This window comes from Tursiops truncatus, chromosome 13, assembly GCF_011762595.2.
Source record: "Tursiops truncatus isolate mTurTru1 chromosome 13, mTurTru1.mat.Y, whole genome shotgun sequence".
Lineage (NCBI taxonomy): Eukaryota > Metazoa > Chordata > Mammalia > Artiodactyla > Delphinidae > Tursiops > Tursiops truncatus.
Window position 1 is genome coordinate 702,741 of NC_047046.1, and position 23,801 is coordinate 726,541.

A 23,801-nucleotide genomic window follows, 5' to 3' on the forward strand; every position below is an offset into this window, starting at 1 on the left:
GGTGTCCTCTGCTATGAAGGGCCCTCCCATTCTCCACCCACACCAGCCTTCCTCCCAGCAAGGCCAGCTGTGGTCTTGCCTCCTACAGGCAGGCTTCCAGGATTCTTCCCACTGGTGCCTTGTCTCCTTCCTCCTCCTCTAGGGATACCCAGCATGACGGGCCCCACACTCGGGCTTCCTGGGGGGGGGGCTACTTTCTCCCTTCCGTGTGCTGTAGTGGGGTGACTGGTGTCCCCGCGGTGCACATCCATCCAGAACCTCGCCCACCAGGTAACTCACTCAATAGCATCTGCGCACGTTAGTGCAGGGAAACGTGCACCGTGCAGATGCCCAGGGCGGAGCATCTTTGCGGATGCAGCGCCCCTGACGGGTCTGCAGGCCTCAGGCTTTACCAGCTGCTGCTGTGCTCTGATGCACACCTTTTGGTTAAGTGAATAATTCACCACGATTCGGTCCCAGCCAGCCATTGGAGCAGCGCACCTGGCTCCCGGGGGGCCCAGGTGGGCCATGCTTCATGGCCCGTTTGGGTTCTGCCACCCCCCCATATCATCCCTCCAGTCCCCCCCCCACACACCGCCGGAGTGAGCGCCAGGCCCCAGGGGACGGGAGCTCGCTGCCTGGTCCCCTGAGGCTGGGAGGCTGGGCTCTGCAGGTTCATCCTCAGAAACTTGACCCAAGCATTTATTAAGCACCTACTGTGTGCCGGGCACCATGTAGGAGCTGGAACGTGGCTGCAAGCCAAGGGACAAGCTCCCTGCTGTGTGGGTGTAGGCGGGAGGATGAACGGGGCAAACGTGTGGATAAGACGGAGGTGGGTGGTGCGCATCGCCCAGGATGGGGCCGGGCGTCCGATGGCCTCTCCTCGGCTGGCGGCTGGGAGCGCTGCAGGCAGACGCCTGTGATCTTAAGGGGCGCCTGAGCTGCCCTGCGCTGCTGTCAGATCGTCGGGCTGGTCTGAAGCCCTGAAGCCGAACGTGCCAGGCCATTGGCAGGTCCCGGCCGCGGAGGGCCTGGCCGTGTCATTTCGTCCCCTGCAAACCCTTGTCACCTCCATTATTCATTTGGAAAAGTATCGCGTAGACTTGGTTTTACAAAAAATGTAAGCAGTACAAAGAGAAAACGGAAAAGTAGCGTGTTTTCTGACGCTTCTGACCCCCTGCCCGGAGACGACCAGGTTCCAGACTCTGAAGGCAACATGGGCAGGGCGCGGCCAACAGCCCACTTTGGTCCCGGGAGCACCTGCTTCCCCCCTGCTCTGGGAGCCCTCACAGGCCGATGGGACAGGCTGGTGTTTCCAGATGCTTCCTCTCCTCCTCCCACCCTCCCAGGGGGCGCTTACGCAGCCCCTTCTGCCAGCCAGGCACCTTCTGGGTCCTGAGAGTATCCACCCATCCGGCCCCTCAGGGGCCCTGTGGTGTAGCAACTGCTGCTCCCACACCTGAAGATGAGGATGCCAGGCCCAGAGAGGCCAAGCCAGCTGCTATGGTCGCCCAGCCCACAGGAGGCAGAGCTGGGACCCTGACCCAGCGTCCACACTCTCAGCACCCAGGAACGCAGGCTGGCGCACTGGAGACTGTCTCTGGGTGGAGCTGGGACAGGGGGCTAAGGGGTCCTTGACTCTCAAGGTGGACACAGGCAGGGCATCCTGCCCACAGCCCCCTGCGGTGTCCCCCCTCTGTTCCCTCCCCTCCGAGGGAGGGCGATTTTAGGCGAGCTGGTGAACTGACTGGGTGGGCCGGGTTCAGGACATCAGCACTCCTCGGTCTTCACGCGGGTGGGCCGGCCGAAGTCGTCTTTTCCGGGGGCCAGCATTCCCTGAAGTAGGGGCTGAGTTTTCACGCATGGTCTGAGATAGATTAACGGGTGCACAGGGAACTGCAGGGTTCCAGCCTCCCAACTCCTACCTGAAAGGGCCCCCAGGGGCCAGGAGAATCAGGGTGCCTCTCAGGTCATTGCGCTCACACGGGGACTCAGACACGGGGCTGGCGGAGGCATCCGGGCGGGGACACAGGACGGTGGCTCTGCACGGTGGTCCCTGCCGCCACCGGCTCAGGGCTTCTCCGGGGGCTCCCGGGCCAGCAGCAGCAGCGTCGGGGAGCCAGTTAGGACTGCAGCCCGCCTCCCCTCCCCGCCCTGAGTGGGTGTGGTTTGAAGAGGAGGGGCCCTCGCCGGCGGGTGCATGGGGGCGCTGGGGGGTCCGAGGGCTCCAGCCTGAGCTGCTCTCCTCGCCAGGGGCTGGGCGGGCAGCCCACGGGGGATGCAGCTGTGTCAGCCGACAGCCCCTGCGGTAAGGGCTTGCTGACGGTGCGGGGCTCCAGCCGCCACGCGGCGCGGCCAAGCCCGACACCTAGTGGACAGCGGGGACGTGGCTCCCGGGGCGCCCTCACCCTGGGGACCCCTGAGCTCCAGCAGCCCCAGTGGCTCCTGCCTTTCCCAGCGCCTTCTGTGCGTGTGGGGTGAGGTGAGGAAAGGGCGGGTGCAGGCACTAGAAGGTGACCGCCATAGACTCAGGACCCTCCTCTTTCCCCAGGGAGCAAGCACGGCGGCCTGGCCGTCTGGAGACCACGTCCTGGCCCCAGACCCACGGGGCTTGGCTGTGCTTTTGCCCAAGTTTGCGTACGCCCAGCCTGGAGACGGCGGCTGGGACCCTTGTCCTTGCTGCGTGTGGGGGCGTCCTGTGGCCTCAGCTGGGTGGGGGCAGGGCTTGTAGGGGTGGAGTCCCCGGCCAGGACGCTTGGCCTCCTCCCTGGCTCCTGGCAGCTGTCCCGGGACCTGCTCCTGCCCAGGTCCTCCCCAGACCCAGCCGCCTGGTCTGTTCCCGCTCCCACCTGGGCCTCCAAGGCCGTGGATATGCAGAGCCACACTCAGTCCCACCCGTGCTCTGGGGAAGCCCAGGTGATGGGCCCGCTGACTAGGACTGCCACGTTCTCACCGCGGCTCTGTGACCCAGCAAGCCGCCCAGCATTCCGGAGGCCCAGCGGGAGCAATGAGCCAGACCTGAAGGCCCTGGGGTCACAGCCCCCTCCCCTGACTGTGGCCTGACCGAGTGACACACTCCTGGACAGAGGAGGCCCCTGGCTGACACCTCAGCCCAGGGCTCGAGGTCGGCAGCAGCGAGTTACACTGACAGCGAGCCTTGTGGTGTGCCGGGAAGGCGCCTCACCTCTGTGCAAATGTGCAATTATCCCAAACCCAGCACTGCAGAGAGTCACGTAGATGGAGGGAAGGTGTGGGAAATGCCCGGCCGGTATTCCTCAGAGCCGCCGAGGTTAGGACAAACCATGGGAAGACAGCCTAGATGTGGCAGGGAGGCTGCTGGGTCCGGGACACGGGTCGGGATAAATCCAGATAAGGGCAGTGCCCCGTCCCTCTTCGTTTTGACCAAGAACCGTGGGAGGTGAGGTGTGAACCTACCCACAGGCATGGGTCCACCTGCCGACAGACAGGTGAGCAGGGCTGAGGTACCTGCTGAGGACTGGGGGGGAGGGGGCTCCCAGCGCATGCAGGACCCCACGTGCCCACTAGATGGCAGCAGCGCTCTGCAGCCTGGACAACCTCCCCAGACCCTGGAGAAGGGCGGGGTGGCCGGGGTCAGGTGACAGATGGCCGGCCTTCCCTTCCAGGTAGGACATGTGGGGCCTTGATCTGGAGAGCAGCGGGGGGTATGGATGGCTTCCTCACCGAGACCCACGTTCCCCAGCTTTGGCACCGAGTGTCCGTTCTCTCTGTCTCTCTGATTCCTTGTCTTTCTGTCTCTCTCATTCTCTTTCTCCATCTGTCTCTCTGTCTGTCTCTCTCCTGATGTCCCGGCCCCTTTACCACACCCCGTACCAGGCCGTCTGGGCTGAATGCCAGGTTCCTACATTTGCGCCTTGGTCTCCCCATCTCCCCGGGGCTGAGAGCGGCCCTGCTGGGCAGGCTGCTGTAAGGACCACATGCGCTGCTGCGTGACAGTGCTCGGACCCTGGGCTGGGGGACGGGAGCTGACCCACGTGTGTCAAGTCCTTAAATGACACACAAGCCCTCCTCTCCCTCCCCTGGACACTGGGTCTGAGGCAGGAGATAGACGGGCTCCTGGAGCAAATGACTTGAGTTGGTTCCTTGTGAACCGATACTCTGAGACAGGAATAACAGGACAATTGAGAGAGGAGGCTGGGCCCTGCCAGACGGAAGGTAAGAGACCACATATTCCTCATTCTCAAAGTCAGGGGACCTCCGCGACTACACAGGCGCAGAAAGGCTCCTTGGAGGTCAAAAGGGGAGTGATGCTAAGTGGCTAAATCTACCCAGAGGCATCTTCGCTAGAATCCATCTTGGCTAAGAGATGTGTATGCACACATGGGAAAATCCTGAGCTATACCAAATATGGACTTTGAACCAAGCACTGTGTTAGGGTTGGTTTGTATGGAGGAAGGTGGTGGTGGGAGCTGGGAGCTGGTCAGGGGCGGCCTTGACACGCCCCCATCCTCCATGGATGCGGGCAGAGCCCCCCAGCTCCCCGCGTGGCCAGGCCCCTCTGCAGATCCATCCTCTGAAAGGCACCCACATATCCCCCTACTGCAGACGTGGCCATTTCACAAGAAGAGGGCTTTGATCCAAGCTCACCCCCTGCCTCAGGGGAGGAGGCCGGGTCGTGTGGGCACCTCCGTCCACTGAGGAGACGCGGGGACACCATGGTGTGGTCCCAAACCGCTAACTGCCTCTGTTTGCAGGTTGGTCACGGTCGCTGCTGCCGGGGGAGGGGCGGGCGGGGCGCACAGCCCCCTGGGTGGGGGTTGAGGTTGAGTGGGTCTAGGGACTAGCTTTCCTGAAAAGAAAGCCTGAGAAAACTGTCCAGATAGAGTGAAGGCCCAGGAGTCCAGGAAAGTAAAGCGTAAGAATTTAATGAGTTTTATAAAAATCCCACGTTCTTCAGGCTAAGCGCCTCAGGAGCTCCATGAGGGGGAGAAGTGTTTCTTACGGTCAATACCTTGCGCACAATAAATCCAAGCCGCCTCTGGGGAGAAGTGCTTTGCCGTCGGCTGGTCCTGCAGCAGGCTGCCTGCGTACGTGGGAGGGTGCTCCTGGGTCTGAGGGCTGGGGGTTCAGCTGCAAGGGGGCTGCACGAGAGGGCTAGCTCTGCCCGTGACCTCACCGTAGAGTGGGCCAGCTCTGCCCCGACCTCCCCCTGCCACAAGCCAGCTCTGCCCCGTGACCTCACCGTATAGTGGGCCAGCTCTGCCCCGACCTCCCCCTGCCACGGGCCAGCTCTACCCCTGACCTCACCGTATAGTGGGCCAGCTCTACCCCGACCTCCCCCTGCCACGGGCCAGCTCTGCCCCTGACCTCCCCCTGCCACAAGCCAGCTCTGCCCCTGACCTCCCCCTGCCATAAGCCAGCTCTGCCCGTGACCTCACCATATAATGGGTCAGCTCTGCCCCTGACCTCCCCCTGCCACGGGCCAGCTCTGCCCCTGACCTCCCCCTGCCATAAGCCAGCTCTGCCCCTGACCTCACCATATAATGGGTCAGCTCTGCCTCTGGCCTCACTGCCCTGGTTGAGGGGAGGCTGTGTCTCTTCGCACGTACTGTCCCCCATGAGATGTCCTCCTGCAGCCCCTCCGATCTTCACTCCTGGTTATTGCTGGGCTGTGATCTCAGTCAGCACTGTAAGGCTGGCCCCACTGCCGAGGATGCTGTGAGATGTCCCTTGGTGGTCTGGGAGGAGCATCGCACATGCCTACCTTCATGAACCGACAGACCAGGACTACTGCACTTCTGCCAGTCACTTTCCTTGCCCCAGGGACCCTGGAGCTGCCAGAGAAAGTCCTGTGGAATGTAGACCCAACCTGCCCTAAACTCATGATTGCCAACTTAAAGGGCTCTGGGCACCGAGCAGTGACCTCAGTCCAGCTCACAGGGACGATTCCAAACCTCTTCTCTCCTCAAAACCCTCACTGTGCTCCCCCATTCCTGCTCACTCTCAGCAGGTGCCCCCTCCCACTTTACTGAAAACATTAAAGCACTAAGATGGAAAAGGTACCCGTGAGAGTGGGTTTGGCCGCACAAAACAGAAACCCAGCTAATAGTGACGTAACCGATAAAACTAGTGGTGTACCAGGGCATGAGGTGGCGAGTGACCTGTCCTGGAAGGGCAGGTATTTCATTACCATCATAATGGTAATAAGCAGACTGACTTTTACTTGGTTTTATGATTAGTATTCAGTTCCCTCCAGGAAATACACCCCTATTGCCTCTACACAGGGCAGGCTGCTCCCCATGCCTGAAATGCCATTGAATGAAGACTTTGATATTATCACACAAAAGTCTAAAGGTAAGCAATTCGGAGTTTGGTGAGGCAGCCCAATTACTCTGCCATGTCTGTTTCCATTTCCTCAGTCTCAGTGTGCTTGCCTCACGAACACAAAACGGCTGCCATAGCTCTGAAGGTCACATACTCATGGAATGACATTTAAGTCAGGAGAAGAGGGCTGAGTGGAAAAGGAGGTTTCCCCTGTCACGGTAAATATTCTTCTAGAACCTTCCAGCAGATTTCCTTGTAGTTTCAGTTGAACATAACTAGTGACCCTTAGCTGCAAAGGAACTTCGACATAGTGCATGTCCATCAATGGGAAATGGATTCTTGTTTTAATGATTGCGTAATGCTTAAATAAACTATGATTTACTCCACGGGGCTGGGCACTTGCTGTCCTGGACAAAATTGGAGCTCTATTTGCAAGGAAGAAGGAGGGTGATGGCAGCAGGAAATTCCATATTCTCTCCTGTTACACTGAAAGGAGTAACTCCTGGCAGCAGCCACCCTCCCTGGTCCTGGATCACAGCCCCACTGCCTCGTCAGGGCCTTTATCCCCCAAGTTCCCCTCCTTTCTGCTACCCCATCCATACCCCACCCCCACTCCCCGGAACTGGCTGTGTCCAGCTGCCTCACCCTCAGCCATCTTCACTCAGTGTCCCCGTGGAGCAGGGCCATTTCTCTGGCCCTTCACAGCCCACATGTTGAAGAGGTTGGCTCTGATTCCTGGCCTCCTCCACCCCCCACCCAGCCCCTTCCTGGTCCCCGGCTCACTCCTGCCGCCTTGCACGTGCCTCCCCTGCCTGGAATGTTCCATCCATCCCAGCCCCGTCTTGGAGCCAACCCCACTCGCCCCTCAAATCCCAGCTCAAACATCAACTCCCGCACAAAGCTCTGCCCCCCAAACCTAGACTCCCTCCGAGGACATCTTTCAATTCGGCATGAAGCCATTGATGAGATTATCGGTCAATCTCTCTCGTCCTGTAGACCTCCCTTAGTTTGGTGGCTGCTGTCCCCGCACGTGGCTCAGTGGGTAAGCTTGTGACTGGTGGTGGGCAGGAGAGCAGGGGCCGGACCTTCCAGGGGGACCTGTGTCCAGCGCTCAGGGCTTCCCCACCCGCACGCAGGCCGTGCCCCTGGGGACCAGCGCTCCCCGAGGTGTCATTTATGTTTGCTGGCACTGAGGGTTTTCCAGCTCTCACATAAGAACTGCTTTATTCCCCCTGACCTACTTTGTTGTAAAATGAGGCTAAAATAAACCTACAGAGTAAAAACCCCAGAGAGAAGGAAAGGAAAAAGTATATATTTGTCAAAGGTAGCTCTCATCTCCACCTGCAGAAAAGCATGCACCGTTTCCTCGTCTTCCTGGTTGAAGCTGCTGTGCTCGGGGTCCCAAGATAATGTGCACCAGAGGGGCCGAGTGAGTCCCGACTAACGCCACCCTGGGCTGCACAGTGGTGATGGCAGTGTCCCAAACTGGAAACACCCGGGGTCCCTGAGGCCCCTGTTTGTCCTGGGGCTGCATAACACACACCACAGACGGGGTGGCCTAAACAACAGACATTTACGGTCTCACGTCCTGGAGGCTGGAAGTCCCAAGATCGAGGTGTCACAGGGCTGATTCCCTCTGAGGCTTCTCTCCTTGGCGTGTAGACACTGTTTTCTCCCTGTGTCCTCATACGGTTGTTCTTGTGTGTGTCTGCATCCTGATCTTGTCTTTTTATAAGGACACCAGTCACATTGGATTAGGGCCCACCGTTATGACCTCATTTATCTTGATTACCTCTGTAAAGACCCAGTTTCCAAATACCATCACATCTTGAGGTGCTGGGGGTTAGAACTTCAACCTGTGAATTTTGGGGGACACAGTTCAGTCCATAACATTAGCCCTGCCGGCACCTAGATCTCAGACTTCTGACCTCCAGACTGTGAGAGGTTACATTCCTGCTGCTTTAGGTCCCCCAGGATGTGGTACCTTTTATGGTCACCCCAGAAAACCAATACACCACCTAACTGGGAACATCTGTGTAGGGCTTTACATGAGCAAGGTATAAACTTTTATTGTTAAACACTGAGACTTGGGGTTTAGCCACCTCTGAGTAACAAAACAACTTACAGCTTGTGTTTGTCTCAGGACTGTCTGTTTCCTACCCACACCCATAGGGACAGGGGTCCCAGAGATGCAAATCACACCCCACTCCCGGACCCACTCGCACTGTGCAAAGTTCAGCCTGTTTGCTCTATTCTGACATACAGTGTGCGAGCAGCCAGACAGGAAGGAGGAACCCTGGGGGGAAAGAAGCCTTGGAAATGTCGACTTAAAAAATATTCACAACCTAAAAGTTGAGAGTTATGTTTTATTCGGCGGGAATTTTTAGGACTTCAGACCCTGGAGGCAGCATCTCAAGTAACCGTGAGAGAACTGCTCCACGGAGCTGAGGGGGGAGCCAGGTTATACACAAGTTCTGCAACGAAGGGCAGGTAGTCGGGACATGAAAGGATTATTGTAAATTAAAGAAAACCAGGTATCCCAAGTTAAGGACTTCAGTGCTTTTCTATGTATGGGAAGATGCAAGAGCCTGGGCTCACTGAAATCACTCCTTTGATAGGCACCCCAGCTATCTGGGGCCAGTGTCCCGTGCTTTCACATCCTGGTTTCCTCAGGGCTCACCGCAGGGAGTGGCTGCAGCCTGATGGCTGCTGGATGGCAGGTGTTCTTTCCTTCCTGAGATTCCCAGGGCTCACCGGCTCACGCTGGAGGGCTGCAAGCGCTGATGACCATGACACCCTTTGTTTACCGATATGGCAGGAAATATCCCATTTCTCAGAAACATCTCAGAAAGAAATTGGCCCTCATTTATTTTCAGACTGGCACGCTGGTCACTTTCCGTTAGTTAGGCTGAATTTTCAGTGACTGGGGTCCTGAGGCCAGAGCTCCTGCTGCAGGAAAGTGACCACTGGTGCTGGAATTCAAAATTCCTGGGGGACGGCAAGCCCAGCTCTGGCATTATTCGTGTCGGCATGACTCTGCGGCTCTCTGAGTTCCACTGACTCTGCTCAGACCCCAGATGAGCGGCAACAGGCAGCTGCCCGTCCCCAGGGCCTGGGGGCACCTGCGGCACCAGCGCCCCCTGGGGACAAGCTTCTAGTCACTGGTTTTTCTCCAGGTTGCGAGGTATGTGCTCCTGCTTCTTTGCATGTCTGCTAATTTGCGATTAGATGCTGGACATCGTGCCGCTGTGTTGTCAGTGACCAGATTTGTCAGCTTCAGCTCCCTGGTTGCTCTCTTCCTGACCAGCCCCGTGGGGTGTCCCCTCCCATACCCACACGTCTTAGTTTCCAGCCAGACTTAAGGGGAGACCTTGCAAATCCTGCATCCCAATCTCCAATCTCTGTGTCCCCAACCCAGCCAGCCAGCTGTGCTCTGTGTGGGTCCCTGGAGAGCATGGTCAGGGCCTGTAGCTTGAGGTCTGAAGACAGTTGTCTCGTACATGTTGTCTAGTTCTCTGCTAGTCGATGGCAGTGGGCACATCCGTGCCATTGCAGGTTTGAACTCTCCCAGGAAAATTGCATTCTCGTCCTTTGAACCTAGCAGTGGTTTCTAGCGGCAGTGAGGACGCAGGCCCTGGGGCTTGGGTGCTGCTGCCGTGAGCAACCTGTTGAGAGCGACCGTCACGAATCCTCCATTTTCCCCAGACGACACAAGCTGAGGCTCTGAGCCACGCACGCCACCCCGGACAGACGGCCACCCCGGACAGACGGCCACCCCGGACAGACGCCAGAGCGCAAGCGTGTGTTGTAGGGGCTTCCCCCAGGCGTCTCTAACTAAAGCCTGGCAGTGGGGGCCAGGGCGGGGAAGTAACAAGTCCTGTTGGTCTCCCTACAAGTCGGGGCAAATCGCCCCTGTGGGCGGAACTGGGGCTTCTCCAGGATCTTACTTGGAGGTGGCCCTGTGTGTCCTCGTGGTTTCCCTGACTTTGGCCCTCTGTGTCCTCGTGGTTTCCCTGACTTTGACACAGCTTGCGAAAGGCCGTACCAAACTGGGGGTCAGTGTAGTGGGTTGAATTGTACCCCCCCCCAAAGGTTTGTTTAAGCCCCAACTCCAGATACTTGTGAATGTGGCCTTATTTGGAGAGAGGGTCTTTGCAGATGTAATCCAGTTAAGGATCTTGAGATGAGATCATCCTGGATTATCCAGGTGGACCCTCAATCCAACAACTGGTGTCCTTACAAGGGACAGAAGTGGAGATACAGACACACGGGGAGAAGTTGTACGAAGACAGAGGCAGAGACTGGAGGGATGGGGCCACGAGCCCAGGACACTGGAGCCACCAGAGCTGCAAGAGGGCAGGAGGGTCCCCTGGAGCCTCGGAGGGAGCCTGATTTCGACTTCTGGACTCTGGAGGCGCGAGAGGACAGAGTTCTGTTGTGTTCAGCCCCCCAGCGTGTGGTCATTTCTTGCAGCAGCTCCAGGAGCTGAACAGTCCCAGCCTCACCTTCATGGTTGGAGCCCCGCCCCGCCCCGGCCAGCAAGCAGCTCAGAAAGTCCCTTCCACGTGTGACGCGGCCCCTGCTGCTGCCTTCCCAGTGCTTTATTGCACCAACACCCTCAATGAGCTGCTAGATGTGAGTGACAGGGTGGACTCTGAAACTGTAGGAATAATAAGACCCAGTCCTGCCCTAAAGACATACCGTTTAATGCACCAGAGAAGCCCATGAACCAATGTGCTTGTACCCAGGGTGATGCCGACCTTTGCAACAGGTCCCAAGAGCTATTAATGAGATACTTATGTGTTTTGTTTATGTACCAGTTTGTTTCATTTTGGACACACTGAGGCATGCCTGTCGTCTCAGATCAGCCCTCCCTGTGGTCTCCGATGTGTCCCTTGTGGGGACAGCATTCCATGACCCAAGACAGATGCCCGTGACCACGTGCACCCCCAGCATCTACTGATGTCGTCACCTCCGTTGATCTGTGGTGAAGGTCCCCTGAAGAGGTTCTGGACCCAGTGCCCTGCACGGAGGTCAGCTGACCACATCCCTGTGGACACGCGGCGTCTTTATCTGCCGTGCTGACGCACTGCCGGTGTCCTCACGGGCGGCCCAGGGAAACACCACACTTCACGGTGATTCTTTCCACCTGCTTCTGCTGGGTGACAAGTGCAGGCAGCTTGTCCTCTCTGCCTCGATGGTCCCTCTCCAGTGTTTCCTGTCCCCCGTCCCCCTGCCCCGCAGTTCAGGTTGTGATCTGTCCTGGTAGGCTCGGGCTCTGTGAGGAACGCCACCTTTACTTCTCACAGCTCCCCAGGAGGGAAGTTGGGGATCACGTGCCTGTGGATCTGGAGTCTGGAGACGACACGCTTCCCGTCCCTTCGTAGCCGGTGTCTTCTCGCTGTGTCCTCACCTGGTGGAGAGAGGTGAGGGAGCTCGCAGGGCCTCGTTTATAAGGATACTATCCTGTTCCTGGGGGCTCCACTCTCACGACCCGATCTCCTCCTAGCACCCTCCCCTGGGGGTTAGGATTCGACATGTGAGCCTGGGGCACAGCCTTCGGCCCACGTCGCAGACCCTACCCACCTCCCCCATCTCACGAGCATTTCCTACAACCTCTGGAGGCTCACACGCTCCCTGTTTCTGCACCAGGGTTTCCTGCTTTCACCTCCTGGCCCTCAGGGTTGGGCGGGGCCCCGCGGCCAGTCTGCCCAGGGAGCCATGAGGCGACGCGGGTCACCTCTGGCGCATTTCGTTCCCGGTGCTGGTGCCGCCCCGCGTCCCTGGCCCCAGAGTGAAGTTGAGGCCTCAGCTGCAATGGATGTCCCGTGTGAGCACTTTGGAACCAATGCGGCTTGGGGTTTCCTGCCACCGTAGAGCAGCTCCGTCCACTCGGCTGACACCCGTCCCGAGACTGCTGCGGCTTTGCTGCGGCCAGTGAGTGCTCAGGACGCCTGAAGTCCTCATCGTGAAGGTGAGGGCGCACGCTGCTATGGCCCCTTCGTGCGCGTGCAACGGAGGCAGGCGTGACTGGTGTGATGCAGTGTAGAAGTTCTAAGCTCAGAGCCAGGAAGATGACTCGATGGGCTCCAAGAAACACTCCCAGTTCTCATCGCAGCCCCGCCTTGACGCTTGTCAGGGGAAACACGTCAAATCTCCGCATGGGTTTCCGCTTCGTTGGCTGCAGCGAGCTCCGGAGTCAGGCAGGAGGCTGGCTCGGAGCCCCCAGCAGCTGTTCCTCCTCGGCCTAGGCGTGTCGCCCGTCTGCAGCTTTGCTGAGAAGCAAGAATCGTCCCGGTGTGAGGAGCTCTGAGCCCCTGCGCCTTCCTGTCTCCGAGGGGCACTGGCATCCCCCCTCTTCTCCTCCCCCTACCCCCCCCACCCCGTCCGCCTACTGGCTCCAGGGCCCCCAAGAGTGCCCCACACGGTTATCAGTGGCCCGAGCTGCGGGGAGAAGCTGCAGTCTATTAAGATTTAAAGAGATTTCACGTAACGAGACAGGCAAGAGAAGGAATTTAATTTAGTGATAAAAAACTAATCAAGTCTCAACGTGTGGGCAGGGAACAGTGCCCGAATGGCCGATTGCTCTCACACATCCATTATAAAGCAATGGACTTGGGTGGCAGCTGGCTTTCCCAAACCGGAGGGCAGGGTCCCCTCTGGGGGCTGCGGGGCCGCGGGGCTGTGGCCACCCCGACACGGGCACAACGTGAGAACGATTTCTCGTGCAAAACCGCCGAGAGCTTGAGGTTTACTGCGGGGCTTCGAGAGCTTCCTTTGCTGTCCTCTCCGGCCCAGGCGCCAGGTCTCTGGTCTCACTTAGAGACTGTGTGGGATCAAGGCCGGCGCCCCCTGCGTTCTTCCAGTTTTGGGAATCACGTCTGTGGGTTTGTTTCCACGCCACAGCGCCCACCGTTTCCTCCTGCTGGGGCCTGTCTGCAATGGGCAGATGGGGAGGAAGGAGGGGGTGCAAGTCGATAGCAGCCGTGGCTCTAGGAAGAAACAGGCTTTCCCTGGGGCCCAGGCTCCACGTTGTGGGGGGAGGGGGCGGCAGGAGTGTTGCCTGTTACCCCGACATCCTCCCTCCGTCCGTCCACCCCCTCCTCATGCTCTCCAGCCCCAGCTGGGGTCTGGTGCCCCGGGGTGGCTGAGCCTCGGGTCTACCTGCCAGACAGAACCCGCACCCTGCCTGGCCGTGGTGACCCCCAGGCTGAGAGCTCCCTGCAGGACGCCCTCATCCTCGCTCACCCTCCTCGACTCTGCCCGGGCCTCCCAGGTCGGTGGAGCATCTGGAAGGGCAGCTTCAGATGGCCCGTCTCTCTGGAGAGGGGTGAGTCCCACACTGCTGAGGCAGACTCCTGGATTGGGGCGAAATCCATCAAAATGCGATTTTCAATGGCAGACCAGCCTAGACCAGCCTAGACCAGCCGAGTCCAGCCTAGATCAGCCTGGACCACCCAAGGTGAGCCTAGACTAGCCAAGGCCAGCCTGGACCAGTCTAGACCAGCCTAGACTGGCAGAAGCCAGCCTAGAATGGCCTAGATGGGCCGAGACCGGCCCAGACAGGCCTAGACCGGCCCAGCCTGGTCTAGACCAGCTGAGACCGGACTAGACCGGCCAAAACTGGCCAAGGCCAAGACTGGATTAGACCAGCTGAGACCAGCTCAGACTGGCCCAGACCAGTCTAGACTGGCCAAGACTGGTTGAGAGCAGCCCAGACCAGCCTAGACCAGCCAGCATCCATCCTACCCCCAGACGAGTGAAGGGACCCAGGCTAGGCCAGGAAGACCACCCCACAGAGCCCAGTTTACTTGTGGACCTGCCGACTGGTGGACTAACTGAACACTTCTTGAAAACCTCTGCGTTTTGGGGTGACTTGTTAAGAAGCATGATTATGGCAGAAGATGACTGACTCCCCAAGGCAGAGTCAAAGGGGGCTGGGAGGGGAGCCAACCTCGCACCGCCTGTGGTGATGCACGGGGAGGTTTGGGAGGCCCTGAGGGGTCTGGTTGGGGCCACGTGGTCAGTTTTGCTTTGCCCGGGCACTTTGCACTCAGCAGGTGGTTCTAAAACGTCTCTTTGCATGAGGGTGGACTCAGGGGACCCTACTCCGTAGGTTGTGGTCTAGCTGCGCGTAAATGGGGGAAGCAGCGGGCGTGAGGATCTGCCAGTGGGAACGCAGGCGCCTGCTGCTTGGTTACCAGGCAGGGTGCATCTCCAGGGCGGCCTTCTCCGCGGCCACCAGCACAGCCACCGGGCTCGCCGCGTCTGCTTCTGCTTTTTCCTTCAGAGAACAGGTCTCAGGTTCCTTTTCGGGAGACAGTGCCAGCCCCTCCACTGCTCGTCTCCCTGCAGGAGGAGAAGTTACCGCTCAGTTCTGTCCTTCCAGGGCTGAGGGAGGATCTTAGGTTTTATCCGTGGGAAAACTCATTTGATTTTTAATGATTTTCGTCACGGAAGTTAGCAGATTTTAGGAGGCTCTTAAGTGAATTGCCTAGAAATAAAGATGAGCTTCTCGGTTTACAGCGAAACTTAACCTGTCTTGACTGAAGACTTTGCTGAGATGTGGTCCCGGGAAGCGCTGAGCGGCCTGGCTCAGGAGCAGAGCATTGGAGAGCGTGGCAGAAAGGCTGCAGGGTCTGCTTTTTTTGTTGTTGTTGTTTTGTTTTGTTTTTTGCGGTACGCGGGCCTCTCACTGCTGCGGCCTCTCCCGTCGCGGAGCACAGGCTCCGGACGCGCAGGCTCAGCGGCCATGGCTCACGGGCCCAGCCGCTCCACAGCATGTGGGATCCTCCCGGACCGGGGCACGAACCCGTGTCCCCCGCATCGGCAGGCGGACCCCCAACCACTGCGCCACCAGGGAAGCCCAGAGGTCTGCTTTTTAAAGGTGTGGCACGTGAGGCTACGTTACTGGTGGCATTTTGATCATTCTTTGTGTTTTAACGTGAATCGAAGTAAAGCGTACTTTTCCCTGATCACATTACAATAAACTTAGGTTTATTGTGTAGTCTGTGAAAGGAATAGGAGTGTGAATAAGAGAATAAGTGTTGCCCATAAGGCTATAACCCGGTGGAGATCCCATTTGCATTTCAGCGCGGTCAAACTGTGCTCCTTGAGTTCACAAAATCCAGTCCGAATTCCACAGGACGTACTCTCTTAAAAACGCAACATATCCTGAATATCATGTTTCTTATAACAAGGTTTTAAAGATCAGAGAATATTCCTGTGCTGTAAATGGGTCCCGCTGGGTTGGCCAGCCTCTTGCTTTGCTGCTAGACTCTCCTCTCCCCGGTGGGTTAGCGCTGAGTCTGCTTAGGTGAGGCGCCCCTGTGGGGAGCTGCCCCCGAGATCAGCGGTTACAACAGAAAAGGGCCATTTCACACTCGTCTCTGGGCCCGGCACGCTGAGCAGCAAGGCCTGACTGCAGAGGGGAGGGGGCTCTGCCCCTCAAGGGCTCCGGAAGCTTCCGTTCACACCTGTTGGCCCCAGGTGAGACCGTGCCAGAGCCTTCCATCAAGGGACAGAGACGCATAACTCCTCTCAGAGGGCCCGCTGCTATCCGGGGACAATCATGCAATCTACCCTGTTAGAAAGAGCACCCGCTGTGATGAGTGTCCTTGTGCAGCATAATTGTGCCACATGTGAGCGTCCTGAGGCTGCTGCTACACAGCCCCACAGAGGGGCCTCCACACAACAGACATTTATTCTCCCACAGTCCTGGAGGCTGGAAATCTGAAATCAAGGGTCTGCAGGGCTGTGCTCTAGGGGAGGGTCTTTCCTGACCCTCCCAGCTTCTGGGGTGGCCGGCTGCCCTTGGCATCCCTTGGCTTGCGGCCACATCCCTCGTCTCGGCCTCTGCGGTCACACAGTTTCTCCCTGTGTGTGTCTCTGTGTCCAAATTTCTCTTTTAATAAGAATTCAGCTGTATTAGATTAGGATGACCAGAATGACCTCATCTTAACCAATTACATCTGCAATGACCCTATTTCCAAACAAGGTCCCCTTCTGAGGTACTGCGGGCTAGGACTTCAACATATGAATTTTGAGGGGACACAATCCAACCTACAAAAGACTACGGACAGGGAAGTTTTCTTCTCCTCACCCAGACTGTGAAGCACTGGGGCACGAGCCAGCCTGTCTTGGGGCCCCTCTGACCGAGGGTAACTCAGAAACATATAAAAGAAAATATTTCCTCTTGGGGTAGTGAGTGCTTGGGAACCATCACAACTGAATGTAACAGATTACCCCCACCCCCCAAACTAGCAGCCTAAATGACAATGAACAATTACTATCTTGCACATTTCTTTTTTTTTTTTTTTTTTGCATCAGAAATTCAGGAGAGGCCTGGCAGCGTGGCTCCAAGCCCACGGTCTCTCCTGAGGTTGCAGCCCAGCCGGCAGCTGGGGCTGCATCATCTGAAGGCCTGACCGAGGCTGGTCCACTTCCAAGATGGCATCCTCACGGGGCTCCTTGGGGCTGCTCACCTCCGCCGGGAGTGAGCAACACCAGAGGACATAGAATATGGTGAAAGCCAACACGTCCTTTATGATCTGCTTCTGGAAGTCACGCTCCACAGCTTCTACCAGATGTTACTGGTGTCACACGTCAGCCCGATTTAATGTGGGAGGGGCTCCTCAGGTGTGACCGGCGGGAGTGGGGATCACTGGGGCCGCACAGGAGGCTGGACACCACGGTTGAGTTTCATCCAGGTGGTTCAACCATCCGAAGCTGAGAAGGGGATGGATGATGAGTGCCGAGTGACCCAGGACTCCAGACCCTGAGTAACTGAAGACTGACCAGTGAGCAGGTGCTCACCTCGTCCAATCACATGCAAACTTCCCTCCTTCATCCACCTATAGTGCTGGCTTTCAATCTCTCATCAGGATAGCACCTATGAACCCCTCTTTCTAACACCCCAAACCCACGAATTTTCCCCTCGAATGACTGCTCAGGATTTCCTCACCGGCTCCTTCTTTCTTGCCGGGCAAGGTAGTAAACTCAGCTGGTGTCCACCCTTCCTCTCCTCCTCCTTCCTCTCCTTCTCCATCTCCCCCTGCCACCCCTCCCCTCTTCCCTCTCCTTCCTCCCTGTCCACTCATGGGCTGCAGTGAGAGATGCTCCCGTCTTGCCATAGCTGCTGATGCTATGGAGGGTCATCTGCTTTACTCAGAGCCTACCAATCTAAATGTTAATCACCTTTCCCCCAGAAATAGAAAACTCTATCCTACAATTCGTGTGGAATCTCAAGGGACACTGACTAGCCAAAGTGAAAAATCTTGAAAAAGAGAAACAAAGCTGGAGGTCTCACACTTCCTGATTTCAAAACATACTACAAAGCTACAGTAATCCAAGTGGTGTGCCATCGAGACAGATGTATAGACCAGTGGAACAGAGCAGAGAGCCCAGAAATAAACCCTCACATATATATGGTCAGATTAGTTTTGGAAAGAGTGGCAAGACCATTCAATGGGGAAAGGACAGTCTTTTCAACAAATGGTGCTGGGGAAACTGGATACCCACATGCAAAAGAAGGAGGTTGGACCCTTACCTAATGCCACATACAAAAATAACTCAAAATGGATCAAAGACATAAATGTAAGACTTAAAATTATACAACTCTGAGGAGAAAACACAGGGGGAAATCTTCATGACACGGGATTTGGCAAAGATTTATTTGATATGATACCAAAAGGAAAAAAGAGATGAATTGGACTTCATAAAAATAAAAACACTTTCGTGCATTTTGAGAATGATAGGACACTATCAAGAGTGTGAAAGAACAAACCACAGAATGGGAGAAATTATTTGTAAATTACATATCTGATCAGTGATTAGTGTCCAGAATGTAGAAAGAACTCCTTAAAACTTAACCAAAAAACCCCCAAACTGATTCAAAAATGGACAAAGAACTGGAAAAGATATTTTTCCAAAGAAGATATTCAAATGGCCAATAAGCACATGAAAAGATGCTCAACGTCACTAATCATTAGGGAAATGCAAATCAAAACCGCAATGAGGTACCACCTCATACCCGTTAAGATGGCTACCTCAGAAAGAAAATAAATGTTGGGGAGAATGTGGAAAGACTGGAATCCTTGGACAGTGTTGGCGGGAATGTAAAATGGTGCAGCCACTATGGAAAACAATATGGTAGTTCCTCAAAAAATTAAAACTAGAACTAGAACCATATGATCCAGCAATTCCACTTCTGTGTAAACACCCAAAAGAATTGAAAGCAGGGTTGAAGAGATATTTGCACACCCATGTTCACAGCAGCATTATTCACAATAGCTAAAACATAGGAGCAACCCAAGTGTCCACGGACAGATGAACGGATAAACACAATGTGATATATACACACACAATAGAATATTATTCAGCCTTAGAAAGGAAGGAAATTCTGATACATGCTGCAACACGGGTGAACCTTGAGGACATTATGCTCAGTGAAATAACTCAGTCACAAAAGGACAAATCCTGTATGATTCCACTTATATGAGGTCCCTAGAGCAGACGAATCCATGGAGACAGAAAGCAGGATGGTGGGTGCCGGGGCTGGAGGTGGGGATGGGGAGTTAGTGTTTCATGGGGACAGAGTTTCAGTTTGGGAAGGTGAGAAAGTTCTGGAGATAATGGTGGTGGTGCTTTCACAGTATGAATGTGCTTCACACCCCTGAAGTGTGCACTTAAACGTGGTTAATTGTATGCTATGTGCATTTTACCACAATTAAAAAAATGTTAATCACATCTGAAAAAATACCTTCATAGCAACATTTAGACTGGTTTTGACCCAAAACTGAGTACACAGAGATGGAGTAGGGCCAGATTCCTGGAAGGGAAATTGGGTTCAGCTACCAAAACTGGAGAGGTTGGTGCTGAGCGGACAAACCCAAGGGGGAGCAGGCAGCTAAAGCCCCCGTGAGCGCGGCCCAGCCCCACGTGGGAGGTGGCGCTGGCGCTCGCCTTCTTGTTGGTGTTGCTGGAATCCCACGCCCTGGATGGCTGTGTCTACTCGCTCTGGGGAGGGTTTAGGTAAGACTCACCTTGACAAGTCATCCCCTCCGGTCCTGTCATCCCCACAAAGCCTGAGGGGACCGGAGGCGACCCAGTGAGAGAGGGGTGGGGAGCACGGAGGAAGGGCAGGTCCCAGTGGGCTGCGAGCCTGCCACACCTTCCCCTGCGGAGGGTGTGCCCGCAGGGCCAGCGACCACGACTCCAGGAGCCGACCCTCTGGGGGCCATGGATCGCTGTCCTGGCTTCCTCCTGGGGGCAGTGTCCCCGAAGCCAGCCCTTTGTTCCTCGGGCCAGTGGGTGGCACTGAAAAGCAGGGCACTGGTGGACACGACTCTGCCCAGAAACCTGTCCCAGCGACGGCTCAACTGTGGGCCACACGCTGTGCTCCGCTCCCAGCGCCCACACCCCTCCCATCCTCAGAGATTTCTCCCTGACGGGCAGGCTTGAGCCCCTTTCCTGGCCACGCCTCCGCTGTGCAGCCTTGGCGCCTGCGGCCCCGGGGGTTCTGCTAAGAAGGATCGTTTCTGTTTTCATTGAATGTGGAAGTGTGTTCCATCCACGCGGTGCTGTTATCACTTAGTGTTGAATTTCAAGTAAAATAAAAATTGAAATTCCCAGCACTGGCTCACCTGCAGTCACGAGCTCGCCTCTGTTTGCCACACGGCGAGTTACGTGTTCGTGGAATAGTCACGCTGATGGGTTGAGAAATGTAATTATAGTGGGAAACGTAAATTAGCTGCTTTTGTGGAGCTGGATCCAAAGGTCGGGGGCTATGTGTCCTGTGTATGCGTCTCTGCACGTATGCATGTGCGCGCGCATGCGTGTTCGTGTATGTGTGTGCGTGTTCGCGTGCGTGTTCGCGTGCGTGTGTATGTGCACGTGTTTACGTGCGTGTTAACACACGTGTGCGCGCGCGCATGTGTGTGTGCACCCGTCCAGCAGGTATTTACTGAGTGAAACTCTCCTCTCACTCTACCTCCACCTGTTCCTGGGCAGAGCAGAGTAAACCAGCAGGACAAGCCTCTCTGTTTGGATGGGGCCCTGGGCCTGGCCTCACTCTTCGTGGCTGCAGAGGTGGGTATGTTGGCATCAGGGAAGATGGAAGTCATCCCCAGGGACCCACCTTGGGATCTCATGCAGATTCTGCTCTTTGGGCCAGAACGAGTGAGTAGAGTAGTAATGGTGCCAAGCTGGATGGGCTTGGGCCCCCGGGTGCCCGGGAAGGCTCTGTCGTGAACGGCGGCCTTGGGCCACTGGGCTGCCCTGGGCCTGGCCTCGCACCTTTGAGGCAGCGTCCAGCCAAGCTGACAGCAGTTGGTGAGAAGGTGGCTGACACTTGGTTGCCAGGCAACCTTCCCCCCAGCTAAGCAAGCCCTGACTTTGCTCAGGCTTCAGGCAGCAGCAATGCACTCAGGGGAGGTGGTGCCTCCCCAGCTTGGCCTCCATGGGATGCAGCCAGTCCTGCAATTCAATTGGCCGCGCCGGAAATGGAGAGCCCCGAAGGGAACCGGCAGGCCACCCGGCCAATGGGACTCCGGGAAAGTCTGCCAGGAGCTGCTGGGAAATTGTCTCCCCTCTTATAAAGGACACAAGGCAAAGACTGGCTCCCGGAGGATTTCAGATGCTGACACGTGAAGATGGGCTGCCTGGAACTTGGAGGCGGCCTTGAAATCGCGAGGAGAAATCTTCATTGAGCCACAGATGGACCCGCCTGCAACCAGCCTGCTCTTACAGTCCCTCGGATAAGAGAGAATTAGTCCCTCGTTTTTCAGGTGCTTTCCAGCTGAGGACGTTCAGGTGGTTCCAGGGACAGGGAGCATCTCATGTGGAATCTGTACACTCGGTCCAGAGTCAAGGCTTGTTACCGTGACAGCATATTACCTTGTCCACTTTTCTACGGATGGCACGCTGGCCTCATCACAGGAGTTGGTGAGACCTCCGTCCTCCTCCATTTCCAGGAACGGCTCGAATAAGATGAGAACTCCTTCCTCACAGGCGATGCCTTGGCTGCCCACAGCGGAAGGAGGCACCCTCGGGGGGATCTCGTGCCGCGCTGGACACTTTCCTGGGACCCCCACAGATTCATCTGTGTATTCCTTTTTCAGTCAGAACTGCTCCTGGGTGTCAAAGTTTTGGAATGCAACCCCAAGCTGGGGCCGGAGGTGCTCTGGCCTCTCCCGCAGAGGACGGCGGGGGCCCTCAGCCAGCCTCTGTCTGTGTTGGCTTAGAAGAGCGCTAGTCCAGCTCTCATTTTATTTCCCTGGAAAACAGGTTGGACCAGATCAGCCGTTACAAAATGTCTGTCACGGGTCCAATCTGGGTCACTGGATATGTTTTTCTTTTTTCTCTCTATAGTGTGTTAAAAAGGATTTTAAAATCATGAAATTTTTCATAAAAAGCAGGGCGTCTGGTTTTCTTTAAAAGCCTGTATTCTGGCCAGGCGGAGCTCCGGTGAGAGCTGGCTGCCACTAGGTGGTGGCTACTGCCTCCTGCGGGGCATGTGCCCTCCGTCAGGCCACCGTCCCCACCACTCCACACAGCCCTGCCACCAGTCCGGGCATAGCTGACGTTTGCAATACCTGTGCTGGCTTCCCCTCCCCTGGCCTTTTTCTACTCACTGCCTCATTCGCCCAACAACTATTTCTTGAGTACCTGCTGCAGGCAGGCACACTCTGGGGCTAAACACACGGAGCGTAGACGCCTGGTCCCCAGAGCTTCCTTTACCTGCCTGGCACGTCTGGGTTTATGGCCCTTGAGCCCAACTTTTTCAAGAGCTCCTGAGGTTTAATGGCCCGTGATCCTGCCCTTCCCTCCCCTGCAGTCACCGCACAGGCGTCCGAGATTGGCGGCCTGCAGGGGGCTGCGGGACCAGCTTCACTCACCTGGGCAGGCATTTGTACCCATAATGCCTTGGGATGCCACCAGGTGTGGTCTTCAAGGTTGAGGGCATCATGCCCGTCAAGTCACAAAGGGTCAGGGAGGAGGAGACCAAGGCCCAGCATTTCCCCTGCTGCTAACCGCTCCCTGCATTTCCTGTGAGGACCCCCTCTCTCCCTCTTCCAGTCTGGTGTTTCAGGTGACATCATCTGTGAACCCACAGGTGAGCATGTGATCGGGCCTGGTCAATCACAGTGTCACCTTCCTCTAACCATCCAATTGGCTCAGGGAAAGCCATGTGACCCAGGCTGAGCCAACCAGGTGCGCCCAGAGCTCTACCTCAGTGGTGGGAAAGAGGCTTCCTTTGTCTCAAGGGCTTGGACACTCTGCTGCTGGCATCCTGTCAGCAGGAGGGGAGAGCTGGGGTGGAAATGGAGCCAGTGCGGTGGGATCAGAGTCAGGAGAGAGACTTGGTCTCCTTGACACTGGTGGGGCGCCTGGATCAAGACGTGCCTGAAGTTCCTGCTGCGCCTGGGACTTTGGGCCACACGTGCCCACACGCACCCTTCTCTGCTTAAGCCACTTCCAGTCGGGGTGGCCGCCATTTACAGAGACCCACAACATTGTAAAGCAACTCTACTCCAATAAAACTTATTTAAAAAGTAAAAAAAAAAAAAAAAGCCCTGCTTTTTCAATATGAGGAAGTGAACGTCAGGGAAGAGAAGCCCACTGCCCAGGGGCTCGTGCTGAGCCATTGGTGAGAATCCCTCCTCCCCGAGCCCCTGCTCCTGGCCTGCCAGCCCACGGAGGCCGGGGCTTCTCCCCACATCTGTGCCGCCCGGGAGCATGTACCGCGGCTGTGGACAGCCTCTCCTCGCAGCTGGTGTGAGGCCAGGCCAGGCCGTCCCGTGGTGAGGAAGGAGCGTCCTGCCGCCACTGACGAGTCACCTTGGATGACCCTTGGATGACCCCTCCTCCGTCCCCTGGCTGCTGCAGGAAGGACGTGGGAGTCCACACCCCACCTTCTGAGCCTCCTTCAAAGGCGGTCACAGTTTCTTGAAGTCATCTTTGCAGAACTGGCCTCAAAGCCTCAAGTTCAAGGCCCCCACCCCACCCCCAGTGAGCTGCTCTGAAATAAGAGGTTTCATCTGAGAAAGAAAGTGAGAAGGCTGTGCTGAGAACCTGTGATGTTTTCGGGCTTCTGGGCCCAGCAGGGGAGGCTGAGGGGCACAAATGTTCAGAGAAAATGTGAAAGCTCCTTTTGTTTGAATTACACAAATTAAGAGGAAGCGGGGCTGAGGCCCATCTGCTGGTGCCCACGGAAGCACCTCCCTTTCCACCGCACCGCCCGAGACAAGGGCGTGTCCTGTGCTGCCCGGGCTGCCAGCATCCGTGCTGCTCTCAGATGCAGACCCCCTCCCCAGCTCTGCCTTGTGCCTTCTCGGATGCCCGGAGGTGGTGGCCCGGCTCCTCAGCTCTGTTCCCTTTTCGTCCCAGGCTGAGCGAGGGAACTCCTGGGTCAAGCTGGAATGAGTAGCTCCCTCCCTTCCCATGCTGGCTGAGCCCAATCCAGGGCCAGCTCAGTACTCCTCTGTGCCCCCGCTCTCCAGAGATCTCCCACCAGACGA